Consider the following 19598-nt stretch of genomic DNA (forward strand, 5'->3'; position numbering starts at 1 on the left):
CGTACTTTCGACAGGATATACAAAATCGAAAATTCATTTTTATTTAATCGCTTTGCAGAACGCCGCCGCTCCGGTCGAACGCTTATCGCTTGACGGTTTCATCGAAACGAGTTTCGAGCGCGTTTTCGTTCGTATATCAGCGAGCAATCTGTTTCGAGCCAAAGCACGATTTAATGTATGCCCGCAAAATAATAATTCTACGTGAATTCACGCGCAAAGAAACTCATTACCGAATTCGTTTTTCAGATCCATTTATGTTCTGGCGTCCAGAAATTGTTAATATATTTTTTGACGTATCGATGGGGTGTTTTTGATCCAAACGTCGGTTTTCAGGTGATGTTCAATATTTAATACAAAATAATAAGATTTAAAGATTTGATATTTGGTATATACATACAACCGTAGCTCAAAAGAATACATACCAATTTTCATCTAATTATTTTGTGTTCTTACACGATTATTAACTGAGGTAAATTATACTGTTTTCATTAAAATACGGAATAAAAATACACAAAAAATCTAACACGGAATTGTATGTGGAATTAACATAACGAAGGCAACACTTAATTTTTTTATTTCTCATTTTTTTTGAAATGATGAGAAATTCTGAGTCGATTAGAAGAATGAAAACGACGATCATCTTAAAAAGCTATTATTGTAATGTTTGACGTATAAACGTAATAAAATATGATTTTTTTCATTTATTTCGTTTGCATCATCAATTTTGTAGTCTGTGTGCATCTAGCTTACTTTTTCATTTGTATATTACGTGTATATTTTTATTTATAGGAATATGTAACACGAAAGTATCGTCAAAAAATTAATCCAGTCAAGTAAACAGTAAACTGATTAATAAACTGATTACTGATTTTACTTCAAATTTTATTCGTACTTATCTAGAGGTTTTTATTCTAATTTGATTGGACTGTATTATTAATGGTTTGCAAGATTATTGGTTATTTAAGGTGCCAATCGGTTTGCAGGTAATCCAGAGGCAGCTTCAACTTTAATTCAACTTTAATTCTAATTCTGACTTAATTTTAGACGCAAGGATACAATTTGGTTTGAGCAATTAACTAAAATTAAAGGTAGAAACGAAACGTATAAGTTCGAAACACTTACTTTTGAAACTAGTAAAACGCGATAAATTCAACTTCAAGTAATTCATAAAATAGAAAATTGAAATACATGATGAATTAAATTTAAAATTAACATCCTTTGAAAATAAAACGAATTTACAAGAAAAACGATCCGAGAAGTTATTGGAGAATTACAGACTTTTGTACGTCCATTTAACGAGGAAGTCTACCTACTACAAATTCTTATTACAATTTGCTATTTCTACTTGAAGCAGTTTTGCAACATTTTTTAAGGTTGCATAAGCTTGATAATTAAACTGATTGCACAAATTCAGAAGTTTCGTGGAAGAACCGTTTATGTATGGCAATATGCGAAGAAAAATTTTTTAGAAGTATGACGCTTTTAAAATGATTACCCGAATGAATAAAGGGAAAACGAGTATACCAGAAAAAAACAGTATACAAACTCCGAGTCTGACAATTTACGAGTTAAAGCGAAAATGTCTGGAAATAAGAGGTAAAGTACCGGCGGTCGGAGATCGTCTAACGGATGCAAATACTCGAGTTCCTTTTTTTTTACGACAGGCTCCACTACTTTTCCTTTCCGATTTTAATGCTGGCTGAATCACATTTTTACCGTAGACATAATACCTTGATCCACCGGGCTTGGACGAGCTGTGAGTGGGTGGTCATGCCTTTCTCAATTGTGTGGAAGTGAGTGTTTTACAAGCGCAAGTAGAATGTTAGTATCGATACTTAATTTCCTCTACTTTAAGAACCACGAATCAATGTAAGTAATGTATAAAATTTGAATTGAAATAAGACTTTTATTTAAATACAGAGCTCCAATCATTTAGAACATTATAGTCACAGTTAATTCAGGCAATTGACCAAAGATGAAGGAAACACTGAGAATTTAGTATTATTTGTACTGTATTGATTTACTCTATTGTGATATAGAGAATGTTCGGCCAGCCTTGGAAAAAATTTTAATGGGAGATTCTAGAGGCCAAAATAAGACGAAAATCAAAGGTACTAATTTGCTGATTGAGGTTTTGTTAAAAAGTTATAGAAACATTTCCGACCACACAGTATGTTTTCGGTAAAGAATTTTTTCTCGAAAGTACGTAGGATTTCGGGAGTATGTGTATTAACCAAAAATCATTGTAATTGACCCCCGCAACAGAAAATAATTTTTCCTAAACGATTAAAAAAATTTCTTTTTTTACCGAAAAATTTTAGCACCCCTGTCGATTTTTCTTAAAAATTCGTTTTTCATTTTTAATAAATTTGATTGGCGCTATACAGAAAAGTTGTTTAACACTTTTTTGTAGGTATCCATGAGCTCTACTTTCAGAGTAAATTTCAATAAGATCCACTGACTATTGTAGGAGTTATGGCCGTTTGAAAATTAGGCCATTTTTATGGGGTTTTTCTAATTTTACGGGGTCAAGGAACAATTTTCCAAATATTCTTGGAATTCCTACATATTCTCCACTAAAATACGCGTAGTTTGCTTTTTTAAACATTAAAATCGTCCAATCCGTTCAGAAGTTATGGTGTTTTAAACATACGCATGAAATTTCAGTGAAACATATCAATGGATGGTCAGACATGAATATTTCAGTAATGAATTTTTTTCTCGAAACTGCGTAGGATTTCGAGGATAGGTCTCTTCACCAAAAATGCTTATAATTGACCCCCGCAACAGAAAATAATTTTTCCAGAACGATTTGAAACCTTTCAATTTTGCCGAAAAATTTTACACTTTCTCGAATTTTTTTCTAGGAAGTGGATAGGATTTCGGAGGTATGTCTATTCATAAAATAGAAGGATTCTATTTTATTTAGGTAAAAAGAGAAATGTTTATTTTTATAAACAATCAAAAGTCAGAATGTATGCTCCAGAATTTATTTTAGTACTTCAAATTAACACTGACCGTTATATCAATATCCTTACAATTGTCTACAAGTGCAAAATTGGATTTTCATAGAATCCAAACTTTGTCATAATTTTTATTTTTGTAACCTCTTCGAAATGTACGACTATTATAATTTTTTAACGCCTCGTATTGAAAATTAACCGTTTTACATGCAAATCGGAGAAAAAAGGAAACCTTAGTCTTTGCAGGAATAAACAGAAACGTTGAGACTGCATATCGTACATTTCTATGGAAAGTTTTGATGCTTGAAGATATCAACAAGCACAAACCACAAGATTTTTTAAGCTTTCACAGTCCTAGTCTGGATAACTGATGCTAATCAAAACTTGAAGAATCATTTTAGCTACCTTCTGCAGAGATTGAATGTTCAATATCAGTGTTATGTCTTTCACCAGGAAGCCTCAATCATCATCAACTGGCAAGGAAGAAACATCTTCTCGAACCCTAACAAGGAATTTTCATTTACTTTGTTTCGAGTAATGAATTAAGAAGCTATTGATCGGTACTTAATTTCGATGTATAAATATCTGAAGACTCCAAGAAACCCAAAACACTTGGTAAATAAAAGCAACCTTTCCTAAATCATCCCAAACGTAAATTTTCCTCCCCCGTTTATCGAAATGTCGTCCTAGTTCGAACCAAGAACTTGTCGAACCGCCTACGAGCGATTTCCATGAACGAAAGTAACGCGTTCTGTAGCAGCTCGTCAAAGTCTTCGCCGAGAACGTCGAAAATTTTCCACCTGGAATGATTCCGCACATCCAATTAGAAAGTGTCCGCTACCCCGATTGCAGCACGCCACGTTTCCTTCATTACACGCCTTCTCCCTCTCCTTCCTTTGTTCTTAGCTTTCTCTCTCTCCCTCTCTTAGGATCCCTCGATCCAAACTGCATAAGCTCTACTTACCCTCGCAGCCATAGTGTTGGCTTTGGTTTGGGGTTTGGTCGCGCCAAGCCGCGTGTTTGCGGTTTTGCTGTCGGTGCTCCGGAGTAGTCATCGACTATATACGTTCGTAGACCGTCCTCTGGGTCCTGGCGACAGATTCAAACGGGACGCGTGCGACGAAGAGCTCAAAGATCGATCGATCGAACGATAAATGTTCCAGTGTGAGCCGAAAATCTCAAGAAGTTTCAACAAAGTTTCAAATAAAAAGGATTCATTTTAGTCTTGATCTATTTTTAAACATTATTATTATTTCTGTTTAACACGTTCACTGCCAGATCATAACCGTGTGATATTCTACATAAGTAAAATTTTGATTTTAGACCATTGAAAGCTACATAACTTAAAATTTGTTTCAGTACTCATTTTCGTAATCTTGTTAAAATTCACAAATTCTATTCAAATTTATTTCCCTTAACATCTTAACTTGAAAATTAATTTTTCTAGTATCATAATGGTAAATCCTGTTACCCATATATGGGTGACGTGGCAGTCAAAGTGTTAAAGAGAATAGCTAACAAAATATTATATGTATTGTATATTTGCCTCTGCTTTTAACCCAAACAGAAAAATGTGAACCTTTCAGTTTTTCACATTTTTAAAAATAAAACTTTCTACACGTGATCTTGCAAACTTGCAAACTTATTGGAAACGAGAAATTTTGATACGTTCGAATTTGTTATAGAAATGAATTTATCATAAATCGCACAACCATTATTTTGGTTGTACTGCTTAAAAGTGTATTTATGACAAAATGTATTCTTACAACAGAGAAAAAGAATATGATATGAGAAGAATGTTCGAAAAGAAATTGAAAAGACTAAATTTTTGAAGAAAAAATACCTTTCCTATGTAAAACGTAATTTCTTCTTAAAAATAAAAAAGTAACTGCAACGGAATACAGTTTTTATGTTGGATCAATTAAAAAATGATATTAATCTTTCCTCGCATTCGACCGCGCTGACTTTTAACAAGAGAATAGCATACCCTCGCGTTATATGTATAGAAACAAATTAGAAACAGCGAGATTAGCATTTTGGTTAGCTTTTTAGAATTTCCAACCACCGTGCGACGGACTGAGCTTAGCGACGGAAAACGCGAACGCGCTGCTGGATCTTTAAATTACAATGGGAACGCTGATTGCGACAATTGGGTCGTTGGGAGAGAAATTTTGTACTGGGTGTTCCAAAAATAAGTGAAATAAGTTAAACTTCAGAAGGCGGTATGCGACGCGAACGAGCGTTTACAGTGCAAAATCGGATTGCAAAAACACAGCGTAAATATTAATTTAGAGGAAACCGAACTATATAGTCGAAGTATAGAGAGAAACGAGTAATAGTAGTAGATCGTTAAATGAAGGTAGCAATAAGTGTACAAGAATATGAGAGATACACAGTATTGGAAAATTAAAGGTAGGAAGAGTGATAACTGGTAGATCGGTGAATAGTAATAATACAGAAAGAACAGTGGGACAATGGGTGGTAAAAAGTTATGTGACACGAATGAAACTTTACTTCCACGTAGAAAAGAGAAACCGGTGTAAACGAAAAGATATAACGTATGAGAAAGTGAAATATATGTAACTATTCGTATTGCATAATAACTATTAATAGTAATTGAATTCGTTACTAATTAAACACGATTGTACCGATGTTTTCGAATTTTTGGATCGTTGAAAATAGTAAATGGTTAGATGATATCTATGTACAAGTGTAAATTAAATATAAAAGCAGCAGTTTAATCGACAGTTAAAGCTAACAAAAAATATAGAACATAAATATTCAGGAGTCGTTAAGAAAAGTTAGAGAAAGAAAGGCGTTAAGGATTGAGGAATTAAAAGTAATTAAACGAACAAAAAAAGGATAACGATGTACTGCAAATGTTATAAAAGTAGTGTTGGAGAGGTGTTTTTCAAATGTCACTTCTTCTTTTTCAAAATTTTCTCTATGAAAGTCTCATTTTATTAATTTCGAAAATTATACTAATTTTCATATTTTTATGCTGCGTTTGATTCAATTCTTTTACTCTACGGCAAGAATACTCTATCGCCTAAGTTGCTGTCACTATCTCTAATTTAGACTTACACATCAAATACCTGTTAATTATTTACTATTTTCTGTTGCCTTTAATTACTGACGAATGTAATTACTATAGACAACTAGCTATTTTACGTAAGTAGTAACCAAAGCTCATACTATTAATTATAAAACAGACCTTCCTTTTGTAGCTTTTCTTGCCCTTATGCATGATCTACTTTTCTACATTGTTAGTTATAATTAAAAAACTTTCATTCCCACTGTGAAAAATACTGAGAAAAACCCAAATGCCAGACCGAAATTTTTATACTGATGAATTATTCGTGAATAGTAATAATAACAATTCGAATAAATATACATGGAAGAATACGTTACATTCTTAGAATTTTAGTGTTTGATAAAGAACACGTTCGTTCTAAATCTTCTTCTTATATCGATTATTTTCAAATATAATTTTTACAGCAACCTACGTACTTGGGTATTACAAAAATTAAATTATTTTACTTTACGAACTTATTCTATTAACATACGCTTTTATAAAGATATACGTTTAATTAAGGTAAGTATTTTCTTCGCAGGCTTTCACTTTGATCTTGTTTGCACTTTTTTATGGGTCGAGTGGATTATTCAAACATGTAACGTTATTTAAACCTTCAGTTACTCTCATGACTTCAAGGCAAAAATGTATTCCATACATCAATTAAATACATATATGACTATTCACATTAGCAAAGGGCTAAATTGGGACTGAAAGTAATTTACTTTGCCAAAGTAGAAACAAGGAATAAAGATCAGTATGTATTAGATACCTAAATATTCGTTCACGATAAATATTAAATACGAAGAATTAACAAACACAGTGTCGAACGTATCAAAAAATTTGGTAATATCGTTCGTATTTTGAATTCAACGCGTTCAATGATTCACCAAAGTGTTAGGTTTGAATTAACTCCGTTCGAATTCCGTTTGATCCCATCACTGCGTAACAGTCAGTCCGTTCGACATTCACGCAGGGTAACATCTTAATAACACAACCGACAACCAACTGCCGACCCTCCAGTTCATTACCCATTCCTGTATAATGGCAGAAGCGAATCGAGGATAACGAACCTCTTGGAAGTTGACTGCGACTTCGGCGTTGCCGGCGGCCGGTCCAACCAAACCGAATCAATTGAAAAATCGTTCGAGCTAATTAATTGGAGAATAATCTGAATAGAACTTGATACAGCACATCGCAAGACCATCGCGATTCTCCACGAAACAGCTCAGAGGCCGAGAAAGGTGAGAATTCGTTGAAAACGGAAAGTGAAACGACCAAATAAATCGATAACGACATTCTATTGACAACTGATACCACGTGATTCGCTAAGGATAACGAAGTTCATTTTATTTGTTAATTAACATTTGTATATAAATACATAAACTGAAAAATGAATTGGTTAGTACTGGCGATTAAAATTTTTATTGTATTCTCCTTAACATATTGACTACTAAATTATTGTTTTCCTTTTTTCAGTCCATATTTATTCTATGTGTATTATGGTTAAAAATACTTTATTTAATAGGAAACAAAATTCTTATTCAAAGTTTCGAAGAGAATTTTATTTGTAAATTAACATTTGTATATAAATACATAAAAATTAATTGGTTAGTACTGGCGACTGAAACTGTTATAGGACTCTCCTTAACCCATTGACTACTAAATTATTATGTTTCTTTTTTCAGTCAATATTTATTTTATGTGTATTATGGTTAAAAATACTTTATTTAATAGGAAACAAAATTCTTTTCCGAAGTTTCTACATGTCGTGTAAATATTGTAGCACACTGGTATTCAGAATGATCTTTTAGTATATACAGTGTAAAAGAACAGGGAATAATGTAAATATTTTTTTTTAAATGAAAAATCATAGTATCGTAAGATTATAATTTGAGAATACAACGGGGTTCGACCACTCCTGGGAAAAATTGTAATGGGAGATTCCCGAGGCCAAAATAAAACAAAAATCAAGAATACTAATTTGTTGATGGAGGCTTCGTTAAAAAGTTATTAACGTTTAAAATTCCGCTCGTACTGAATTTTTTTCTCGAAATTGGGTAGGATTTCGGGAGTATGTCTATTGACCAAAAATGATTGTAATTGACCCCCGCAACCGAAAATAATTTTTTTAGAACGATTTGAAATTTTTGTTTTTCGTCGAAAAATTTAGGCACCTACCCCCTGTCGATTTTTCTTCAGAATTCGTTTTTCATTTTTAGTAATTTTGTTTGACATCCTATTGAAAAGTTGTCTAATACTTTTTTGTAGCTACCCATGAGCTCTACTTCAGAAAAAAGTTTCATTGAAATATATTCACAATTGTAGGAGTTATGGCTGTTTGAAAATTGGACCATTTTTATGGGGTTTTTCTCATTTTGCGGGGTCAAGGATTAACTTTTCGAATATTTTTGCAATTTCTACATATTCTCCATTAAAATACGCGTAGTTTGCTTTTTTAAACATTAAAATCGTCCAATTCGTTCAGAAGTTATGACATTTTAAAGATTCGCATGAAATTTTCGATCAACATTTCTGGTCAGAAACTATATTTTCGGTAAGGAATTTTTTTCTCGAAACTGAGTAGGATTTCGGGAGTATGTCTATTGACTAAAAATGATTGTAATTGACCCCCGCAACCGAAAATAATTTTTTCAGAACGATTTGAAATTTTTGTTTTTCGTCGAAAAATTTAGGCACCTACCCCCTGTCGATTTTTCTTAAAAATTCGTTTTTCAGTTTTAATAATTTTGTTTGACGCCCTACAGAAAAGTTGTTTAATACTTTTTTGTATGTATCCATGAGCTCTACTTCAGGAAAAAGTTTCATTGAAATATATTCACTATTGTAGGAGTTATGGCTGTTTGAAAATTGGACCATTTTTATGGGGTTTTTCTCATTTTGCGGGGTCAAGGACCAACTTTTCGAATATTTTTGCGATTTGTACATATTCTCCATCAAAATACGCGTAGTTTGCTTTTTTAAACATTAAAATCGTCCAGTCCGTTCAGAAGTTATGATGTTTTAAAGATTTACGGTAACGTTAATAATTGGTTCACGGATGGGCGTGTTAAAAAATTAACGGCAATGGCACAGAAAAAGGCGAAGAATTTTGAAATTACGTTCCTCGGGACATTTTGTGCAGCGACAGCCGATAAGGCTAAAAGGAAATTCCTTTGCGACTAACTCTCCCCGCTTTTCGTATTGACTTGGACGGTAGGGAGGATCAGGAATTTTAATATCTCGCTTTAAATGGTATTTTTCTTGCTCGATGTATCTCGACTCGCAGACGCCTTTACGACGACAATTTTCACCGCAGCGGGGGAACGAATAAACGAGGAGATTCGCAAAATACCCGACGCGGTATCGATTCAGGCAAAGTGTCGCGAATTTCTCTGGCGACGCTTAAACGTTATTGGTACCATTTGTGATACGTCAGACGGGCCAGCTCGTGAAAGAAATTGAATTATGGCGCATAACTTAAATTCTCCGATGCTCGCCTTCCTGTATTGTGCCATCCGAGCATTAGATATTCCGGATTGCGTTCGCGCGATTGAAACATACGAATCGAAATTAGTTTCAGTTGTGAACTTCGCCCACCGAATTAATTTCTCGCGGTACGATTAACATCTTTCGCGAATGGAAATCGTTTTTTGATATTAACACGTAGACTGGACTGGATTTGAAATCATAAATAGGACCCTAAAGTATAGGAATCAGCCTTATTGAAAACGTAAAATCATCTGCTACTTATAATTATTAACGCTAATATGTAACCAATTTTGATTTCACTTTTAAATAGTACATCTATTTTGAAATAAACCTTGTACATTAAACAACGAATTATTCAAACTTTTTTGGAACTAGAGAATTGGTTTTTTTACATATCATCTGCCTATTTGGAATTAAACTTTGATATCGTAACATCTATTATTATGAATAAATTCATAAAAAAATGTGAGAAATGCAAAGCGTTTATATATTTTAGGAATCACCTAGAAAATGTCTAGAATTATGTTATTGTATTTCGATGGAGGACATGAAATTGACAATAAGTGACTATAATAAAACAATTACCAAATAATTGCACGTTGTACAGACAAAATTTAATTGTCACAGAATTAATGTTTGTCTGTCTACGCCAGGCGTGTCAGACACATGACCTGCGGAGCGCATGCAACCCCGGTTTATTATAATAAATTCTACAACCTACTTGAAATTCTCATTACTTTTATTTTCATTTTCATTTTTTCCGCCTTTCCTTTTTTTTAAATTTGAATACATGTTTAAATGAATAATAAATTCTACAGGCTACTTGAACTTCTCATTACTTTTATTTTCATTGTCATTTTTCTTTTTAATTTTAATATACGTTTATGTGAAGTGCCTTTATCGATAATGAAAAATGACAAATCACCAGGTTCAAAATTTTATACTAAATTTTAATGTTTCACTTAAATAAAACTGTCAAAAAAGAATTAGTTTATTTTCCCTACATCTTTTTATGAATAAATCTATCCTCTGCCTTATTTCCCTGGATGTTATTATTTCCTTTTCAATTCTACGCAAGTTTGTCTATTCCTCAAAACAAATACGTAAAAAAGTATATTTTTATACAAACGCTATTTGATAATTGTTATCAGCAGATAGTCTCAAAGAGATATTCTTTATTTCTTTTTGTAAATACTGAATGAACTCTATATTCTGAATATCTTGAATTTTGTACTGATATACAATGTGATGCAAAGTTATATTAGATACAAAATATATTCTAATATTGCTTATTTTTTTAGACAAGCTAGTAATGAAAATAATATAACGAAAAATTAAGTACCAGAATTAGGTATTAAAACAAGTATTTTTCTTTGGAATACTAAACATAGTCAAGTTTTTACGAGTATTTGAATCGGTATAAAATTTAAACATTCGATTTATGTACGATTAATTTAATGTAATTTATACTGAATTTCAATAATGGACACACTTTTGGTTTATGCAGTGTATCCCAGTAATTGTAATAGAATCGAAAAGGAGTGATTTCTAATGCAAAAACAAATAAACCTTTGTTGTAATAGCTTCCGTTATCGAGAAAAAGAACTTTGTTTTATAACAGATCATTATCCCACCTTCATTTACAAAATCATCCTAATGAAAATCTATATTAAAATCTATTGCACCGATATTTACAATTAGTCAAGTGCACACATTCCTGACTGAGAATAAAATTTTCTTTTATACTTTCAAATTATTTGCACACAAGTATAACTCGTATTACAGAAATGTTCATTATCATCCTTTTCACGGTTATTAACTTGCAATTACAAATATAAACGAAATTAAATCGTGAAATAATTAAAATTAAGTGAATGGACTGGCCTACATGATTGTCGCAAAAATATAATGCAGACAATAATTAGATTTTACACGGTTTCATCATTTTTATAAAATTTCATAACATCGTGACAGACAAAGAGAAAGTTTATTTCGTAGTATAAACGAAATTTTTTCCGTAATTAGACGCAATACGGCGTGTACTACGTGACAAAACTGTCGAATTAAAAATTACATTCGTCGAAAATATTTCTCGCCACTCTCGAACGGAACATTATTATCAATATAGTTTTCGCTCCCATCCATTACGTATCTCGATTTTCCCTCGATTCTCTTCGCCCGAAATAAAAAAAAAACCCCCTAAAACATACCGAGCATAGTCATGCGTGATGCTTTCCCGGCTGATGTATCGTTCGATCCGACCAGCCGCGATTTATATCCGTGCGAAAGAAGATTATCACCAAATTTCTAGGGAAATAAAAAGAGCCCGAAATTCGCAGTACAAATAAACACGATGGACCGTGAAAACAAATTTCGCGCGGCATTGAAAACATCGCGCGACGAGACAATGCCGGCCGCGCAAAAGAGTCGCGGCTATAAAACGATGGAAGGAAATAAAAGAGAAAAAAAAAAAAAAAATTCGTCGCTACAGAGAGACGACGACAACGGATCGAACGAAATTGTATTGCAGCGAGCATAAACGCGCTCGTGAAGCAACCGCGGTCGAATGACGATTTAAAAATTAATAAAGCGTCCGTGGATAAAAAACGAGATTATAGCGACGAGAGGGCGAATGGGGGTGGCTCAGTTCCGATTACAAAATGACGTACAGCCTCTCTGGTCCGACGCGGCCCGAAAATTCGCGGCAATGTAATTCCGGGGGCCCCGCGTAACTGCGAATAAACCTGTACAATATTCCCCCATAATATCGGGCCACGTCGGTAACGATGCTGAGGCGAACGGCACAGCAATTACTTCCCTTTCGGTATTCGCGTGATCCCGGATGCGGTGAGTGGCGAACCGGATGATCGTAGGGTAATAACGTTGATCTCGGCTAGAGGGTGCGAGGTAGGTGGTTTAAGTGCGTGTTTAGCGGTGCCCGATCCCGCGTCGGCCCTTCCACGGGACACTAAGGGCCACTAGGGGGTTGCTGTACGACTCGTAAGAAGGGCTGCCGGCTAGAGACAACCCGCAAACCACGATATAGAATCACTCGACGCTTTGATCGTTGACAAACTGTCGCCTTTATGGCGCCATTACGTTTCCCGCGAGTGTCGATAAAAGCATCGAGCGCTCACAGAGGGGACTGAAATCTTCATCTTTCTGCGGCTTCTTCAACCCCTTAAGGGAGGAACGGGCCTAAAAAGAACCGGGGGGTTAAGTTTGCATGTATTAGGCCGCTTTAGAGAATCGTTTTTGTTATTCACGAATTTAATTAGACGAATGGGATCATTGCAATTTCAGAGCTTAAATAAGGCTTAAACTTCATCAACAGTATACACACAGCTGAAACGTACGCACTTCTCTCGGCTCTTAATCTTATAGACAGTTCTCCTGAACCTAAATTTATCATTTTCTCCGACTCCCTTTCCTCCATTGTGAAAATACAAAACACGAAACTATCGAAATTTATACCGAAATCCAAGAAACCTACGACCAACTGGCAAAATCCAACAAAACAATAAGAATAGCATGGATCCCAACTCACAAGGACATATTTGGAAACGAAATGGCCGACCTGGAAGCGAAAATTGCATCAACCCTAAACAACAACCAACCGATACTCAACACGTCGTCAAATATTCGCAGATACTTATACGTAATATATATGTACTAAATTTATATGCAATAATGTAAAATACAATCCGCGACACTTGATTAAACGCTATAGTATTTTTTAAATATTACTCTGAACCCGACATCGAATTATTATATTCCATTTCTCTACGATAGGAGTACATACAAAAGCTAAGCTTGAATTTGCAAAGAACCATGTGAATTGGATATCTGAATGGGTAAATGTAATTTTTACTGATGAAAAGTAATTTTATTTAGATAGTCTTGATTGGAATTCCTTCTACTATCACGATTTAAGGAAAGAGGGACACATTTTATCCCGTAGACAATATGAAAGAGAATCGAAAAAGAAGTCAGATGAAATTGAAAAGTTGCAAAAAATATACCTTGAAATACTAAAATCAGCAAAAACGAAAATTGTAAACTCAATGAAGCATAATAAATCGATATTTAAATATAATAACGCAATCATACAGACAAATGTTATTTTAAGAGAAACTTCCAATTCATTTTCGATAACAAGGCAAACAGTACAACGAATTGATGTAAATATCAACGTACATGTAATGTGCAACGAGTTATTTAACAATGCTCGTACTCAAATTGTAAATCATTGAAGAGGAAACCATCAAGCACATAAAAGCTCTTTTACGGTTTTCACATGAATACGTTTATTCGAGAAAAAAAACGGTGGAAAACGATTTTCATTGATGAAAATAAGTTTAATCTCGGAGAAATGAATGGATTTTTGTAGTATTTTCATGATTTATGAACGAGAAATAGGTATTAAACTGTGGACAAGTGGTTGAAAAAAGAACAATAGGTACTTGAAACTATATTGGTTAATGAATGCAAAGATAAGTAAGTTCCCGAATTTCCTAAAAACGATTGGGATCTTTATTTCGATCAATTATTTCGATATCACAAATCGGTCGACATCTTTAAATCGTGAAAATATTATAAAACAATTTTTATTAAAAATAGAACATTACAATTTGCAAGAATGCTAAATATATTATCTAATTCTTTTATTCTAGTGCGAATTCTAAATTTATTTTAACTATTTTTAATGATCAGAAATGGAAACAATTACTACCACCATGGAGGGAAGATTTTGTCTCGCTATGTTATCAATAATAATTACGAAAAAGCTTCGAAAATTGATATTTGTCTAATAAAAGGAAGAACGAATAATTGTGTGAAGATCTAACTTTGTGTATTTTATCATTTATCGCGACAAAGATGATAATCTAAATATTAGCCTCAAAAACGAGAATACTTCTTAAAGGGAAGATCAATCTATGCTTTTATTTTTACCATATTTCTCCGGGTTTTTAAAATAAATAACAAATAAATTCACAGCTTTCACGTACGATGCAAATAATTTTTACCATACTCATTCTCCGCAAAAAATTCTCAATAACAATCTAAAAATATTGACCTGAAAAACAAGAATATCTCTTAAAGGGAGAATCAAGATAAAATTTCCCTGAATCATTCCACTAATTTAGGTTTTATTTTAGATCGTTATTTGTAGATTAATTCTAATTCAGATCAATCTATGTTTTTATTTTTACCCTATTTCTCCGGGTTTTTAAAATAAATAACAAATAAATTCACAGCTGTTACGTACGATGCAAATAATTCTTACCATGCAGTACTTTCCATTTTTTAATATTATCGCGACTTCGTGTTTGCATGGTCGTCGATTCTCGACATGCGAAAGGAATTAAAGTTTCGAAAACTCATGGGTTACTTTCGACAAGGAAGAAAAGCCACCGCATCGAAAGATCTCGTCGACGGAGGCGACCGGTTTCCCAATTTAAGATTCGAGAAACGCCAAGAAGACGACGACACGACGACCCTACGCGACGTACGAGTTGGCGATGGTCCAGGAGATGCCAATTCAATCTTCCTACCCGTTGCGGATGTAAAATTTCAGGTGGCCGACGAACTTTCCTCTTCCGTGCCTTCTTCTGGCCGCTGGCTGCCGTCCTTCGAGTATGTTTCTTCTTCCCTTTCGGGCACAAGGTTCTAACGACTCGCCTCGAGTTCTTTAACGGTTGTACTTGCGCCCCACTCGTATAATGAGATAGCACTTCGCCACTGGGTTTATTTTACTTCTCGTTATTTAATTATGTTCCTCTAGTCGTAAGAGTAACGAGCTTGTTGCGTTGCAGAGCGTTCCTCGCGATGAGCCGAACAAGATGTAACTTTATGTATACACGTCGCGCTCGAGAAAACTTACCCCCTGTATTTTAAACATTCCTTACAGTCGTTGCATTCTTATTTTCATCCCTCCTATTCGACAGAATTAGTTTGCACCTTCAAGGTATCCAATATCGTTGAATTCGATAATGTAGATCATTTCGTACACGTTACGTTTTTACCTTCATTTCTAGAAACTAATCTCTCAATACTATGAGTTATTTTGTATCAAATTCGTATTTTTATTAGTAGAATCGAATATAATAATTTGTATCTCGCTTTAGGGGTTTCTTATATTTCTATATATTAAGCGCGTTTTATAGTTTTTTGAGAATTATTGAAAAAGGAGAAAAATAGATATTGGATTGTGCAATGAAGACTTGAAATATATCAAAATGTTTTGATTTTTATTAAAATCTCTCTCATTCAAATAAATTGAATTTCGTTTATAAAGTACACCGACATGATTTTAATTGCTAAATTTTATCAAATACGTTTAATATATTTCCAATGTTTACTTTTCGTCATTATGCAAACGTAATTTCTATGAAATATCTAAACCGACGTTTCTAACTCGCAAAATGATATAGGAAACTTTTAATGTATTTCTACATGTTACCGTTTTGTAAAGGAAAATCGAGTCTATATTATTTACGTTACTTATTATAGCGCGAAACATTTTTATTACTTCGTAAATGTAGATTTTCCGTTTTCTACCGAATACTTTTAATAATAATTAAATGAAAATTTGACATACACAATTTCCTACGACTTTGTACGTTCCTCCATTACAAAGCACGTAAACGTATAAAATTATTTTAATTAACATTGTGAAATTAATTATATCATTTGATGTACAAGCAAAGTAAGATGTTATTTTATTATGCTACGTCTTCATTTTCTCTCTTGGAAAATATATTTCTGTTACTTTGCAATAAGTTTATAGTTTCTTTTAAGTACATATTTCCTTGAAGAGGATCCCAAACTGGGTCAAAAAGTCGAAAGTAATATAAGAAAGTAGTACATTGCTTTTCTTAAATGTTAAATACTATTCACATTATTCGATTGCAAACCTTAAGCAAGAAAGAAAAATTATTATTCATATTTCACTGTATCGTATTCTATATACTTTGTGAGTTCCACAAGTGCTTAATATAATAGTATTTTCTTTAATTTTCTCTAATTTTATATCAAGTATTTTAAAATATTCCTTTTAAAATTCTGTTGAAACGTAATACTCGTGATATATTCTACATACATATTTCATTACTCATAATCATATTCTTCTCTGTAGTTGAAAGAATTCAGTTATACGTACATGTAACCTCAGATATCCAGAATTATACCACATTTCATAAATGTTTCCGTGTTTCTGTTTAAATGAATTGCATTTGACGAAACTACGTACACATACATATATAGAAAATTTTAATCATCTATCGTTCGCTACCAACGTCACACATGTCATTAATATTTCTGATTTTCAAAAAACTGTCTCAGCTTCTGAATAAATGTTGCTATATATTTTATTAATCCTCGCAACAGTCTGCGTTGTACGTGCTGTTTTACCAAATTCGAAAAGCAAAATATACGTAATAAAAATTTTCCATAAATTCTTTTTCAATTTATAAATATCGATAATCTTGCTCGAAGTGATTACTGAAAAACTGAATATTTTATTCAACGTTTGCTCCAACGACTAAACAAATTTCATGCCCATACATTTAATTCCATTAAATTGAGAAAGAGAATGAACACAAATTAAACGATAAATCACACACATTATTATTATAAAAATTCCCTTATAACCCCTACAATTACTCGAACTCGATACGTAACCCAAAATCATATTCTGATGGGATCAAAAATTAAAAACTTCGAGTATTACTAACATCCCATTCCGAAAATAATTGTCTATCATTATTTATCTTCTAATTTCAAATATATTTTTAACGAAGCACCTGTTATTAGCGGATTCTTAAATTCTTAAAAGTGAAATTTGATACTCTAGAACGATAAACAATTAATTTATTCCAATCTCTCGTTTAAGTTTCACATCGTTCGCAAGACTTTCCACAAAGTTAGATATCTTAACATCTATTATTATGAATAAATTCATAAAAAATGTCGTGAGAAATACAAAGCGTTTATATATTTTAGAAATTACCTAGAAAATATCTAGAATTATATTATTGTATTTTCATCTGTTATTAGCGTATTCTTGAATTATTAAAAGTGAAATTTAATACTCTAGAACGATAAACAATTAATTTATTCCACGCTGGGATACGAATAGACGGGCTGAGAAAATTGTTTAAGAATCTCGAGGATGTTTCACGTCGTTCGCAAGACTTTCCACCGTTTCTGAGCGCGCTTCGAATCTAACGAGCTCCTTCATTGATGAATCGTATTCATCTAAGCGCCTCACGATTTCGGCTCGATCTCGTGATCTAACGACGCCCGCGTATTCAAGACGAAGCATCCGTAGGAACTTCCGCGGTGCCTTCTGCCACTTACTTAGCATACATCGAGATGCAACGAACTGACGCGTTCCACGATTCGAAACTCGCAGATCTTCCGGAACAAATAAGGACGAAAGACGGGGTGTTAACCATTTGGGCCGGAATAACGAGCCTGACTCGTAAGGCGTGATCGAAGTCTAGTAACGACAAGAATCAGAATCAAGACACGATAAACTAAACATGTCATATATTGTTAAAATTTCTAGCATAACACGGAATTTATGTAAATTGCAGTATGATATACACACTATTTGTGATTTAACCCTTTAAGAATTTACACGAATACGACAAAAATGCTTACTTTTTTCACGAATTGATATATCAGTCCAAGATGAAACGAATAACAATAAGATGTAAATGGGTATGTTGTTAATTTTGTATCAAGGACAGTTTCATAAATAATTTCAATCATTTCAACGCATATAAAATTGGAAGACGAAACACTAATTGTACGAAGAGTAAGTACAATTATACTTCACAATGTATATTGTTTACCATTTATCATGTTTTAATGAGAGAATTTTAATGGGAGATTCTAGAGGCCAAAATAAGACGAAAATCAAGGATACTAATTTGTTGATTGAGGCTTCGTTAAAAAATTATAGAAACATTTCCGGATTTCAGGGGTATGTCTATTCACCAAAAATAATTGTAATTGACCCCTGTACCTAAAAATAATTTTTCCAGAAGGTTTTGAAACTGTTTGAAATTTCAGAGGAATTTAGAATGTCCAAGTCAGACATTGTATTTTCGGTAATTAATTTTTTTCTCGAAAATGCGTAGGATTTCGGAGGTATGTGTATTGACCAAAAATGATTTTGACCTCGCAACCGAATATAATTTTTCCGTAAATGATTTGAAATTTATTAATTTAATTTCTTAATAACTTTTTAACGAAGCCTCAATCAACAAATTGCTATTCTTCATTTTCAAAGAAACTTTTCTTTTTAGAATTAAAATATCTGGACACTTATGGGGTTAAGAAGTTCGTTACTTTCACTGTTATTTGGAATATTATTAACATGCAGTATAATAAACAAGTAGAACTCGAAATTTTGAACAAGACACGTTGGAGTTCCTCCTAGCGTTTAACACTAGAACTACCGACAATTATAATGTATTGATTTGAACCAAAAAAATTAAAACGATAGATCAAGCAGTGTATAATGTAACGGAGTAAGTTTTTTACAATTTTTATTAAAAATTATGAATTTTGACCACTTTGGTAGTTCTAGTGTCAATGATGATTGAGAGATCAAAAGTTTCTAAAATATTTGTTTATGCCAAAAGGTGGGTGGAATTGAACAATTTAAAGAAAATAATCTTTCCAACTAGGGGTAAAAGACTTAGAAGTTCCATAATGGAAAAATAAGCTTCCTAATGGACAATCTATCTTGTTTATTTTATTTAAATCAGCCATCAGAATACATTCTACAGGCTGGCGTGCTAACACAGAATCTATCGATCCCTTTAACGATATGTTGAGGAAACTTTCTAGCTAATCGAAAGGAAACCCCCTAAATGAATTGGGAGATCCCTAGATCATAGACGTTTTAATCTTCTATCCAATCTATCTAACCACCGAATCATCCAAAGTAAACCCACGAATTTACCAAACTTCTACACAGTACTTCTCGAACTTTAAACAATTTTTGCCAAAATATTTTCAAATACAGAACTCAAATCTATCGACGACTTATATAA

At 33.1% G+C, this 19598-nt stretch overlaps 1 protein-coding gene across 1 annotated transcript in view; it reads right to left on the bottom strand.

Moving 5' to 3' along the window:
* The window catches only part of LOC143341173 (lachesin), a 622893-nt gene that overhangs the window by 427290 nt on the left and 176005 nt on the right, over positions 1–19598 (bottom strand). The gene's annotated exons all lie outside the window — the stretch shown is intronic.

This window comes from Colletes latitarsis, chromosome 4 (assembly GCF_051014445.1).
Source record: "Colletes latitarsis isolate SP2378_abdomen chromosome 4, iyColLati1, whole genome shotgun sequence".
NCBI classification, from domain to species: Eukaryota; Metazoa; Arthropoda; class Insecta; order Hymenoptera; family Colletidae; genus Colletes; species Colletes latitarsis.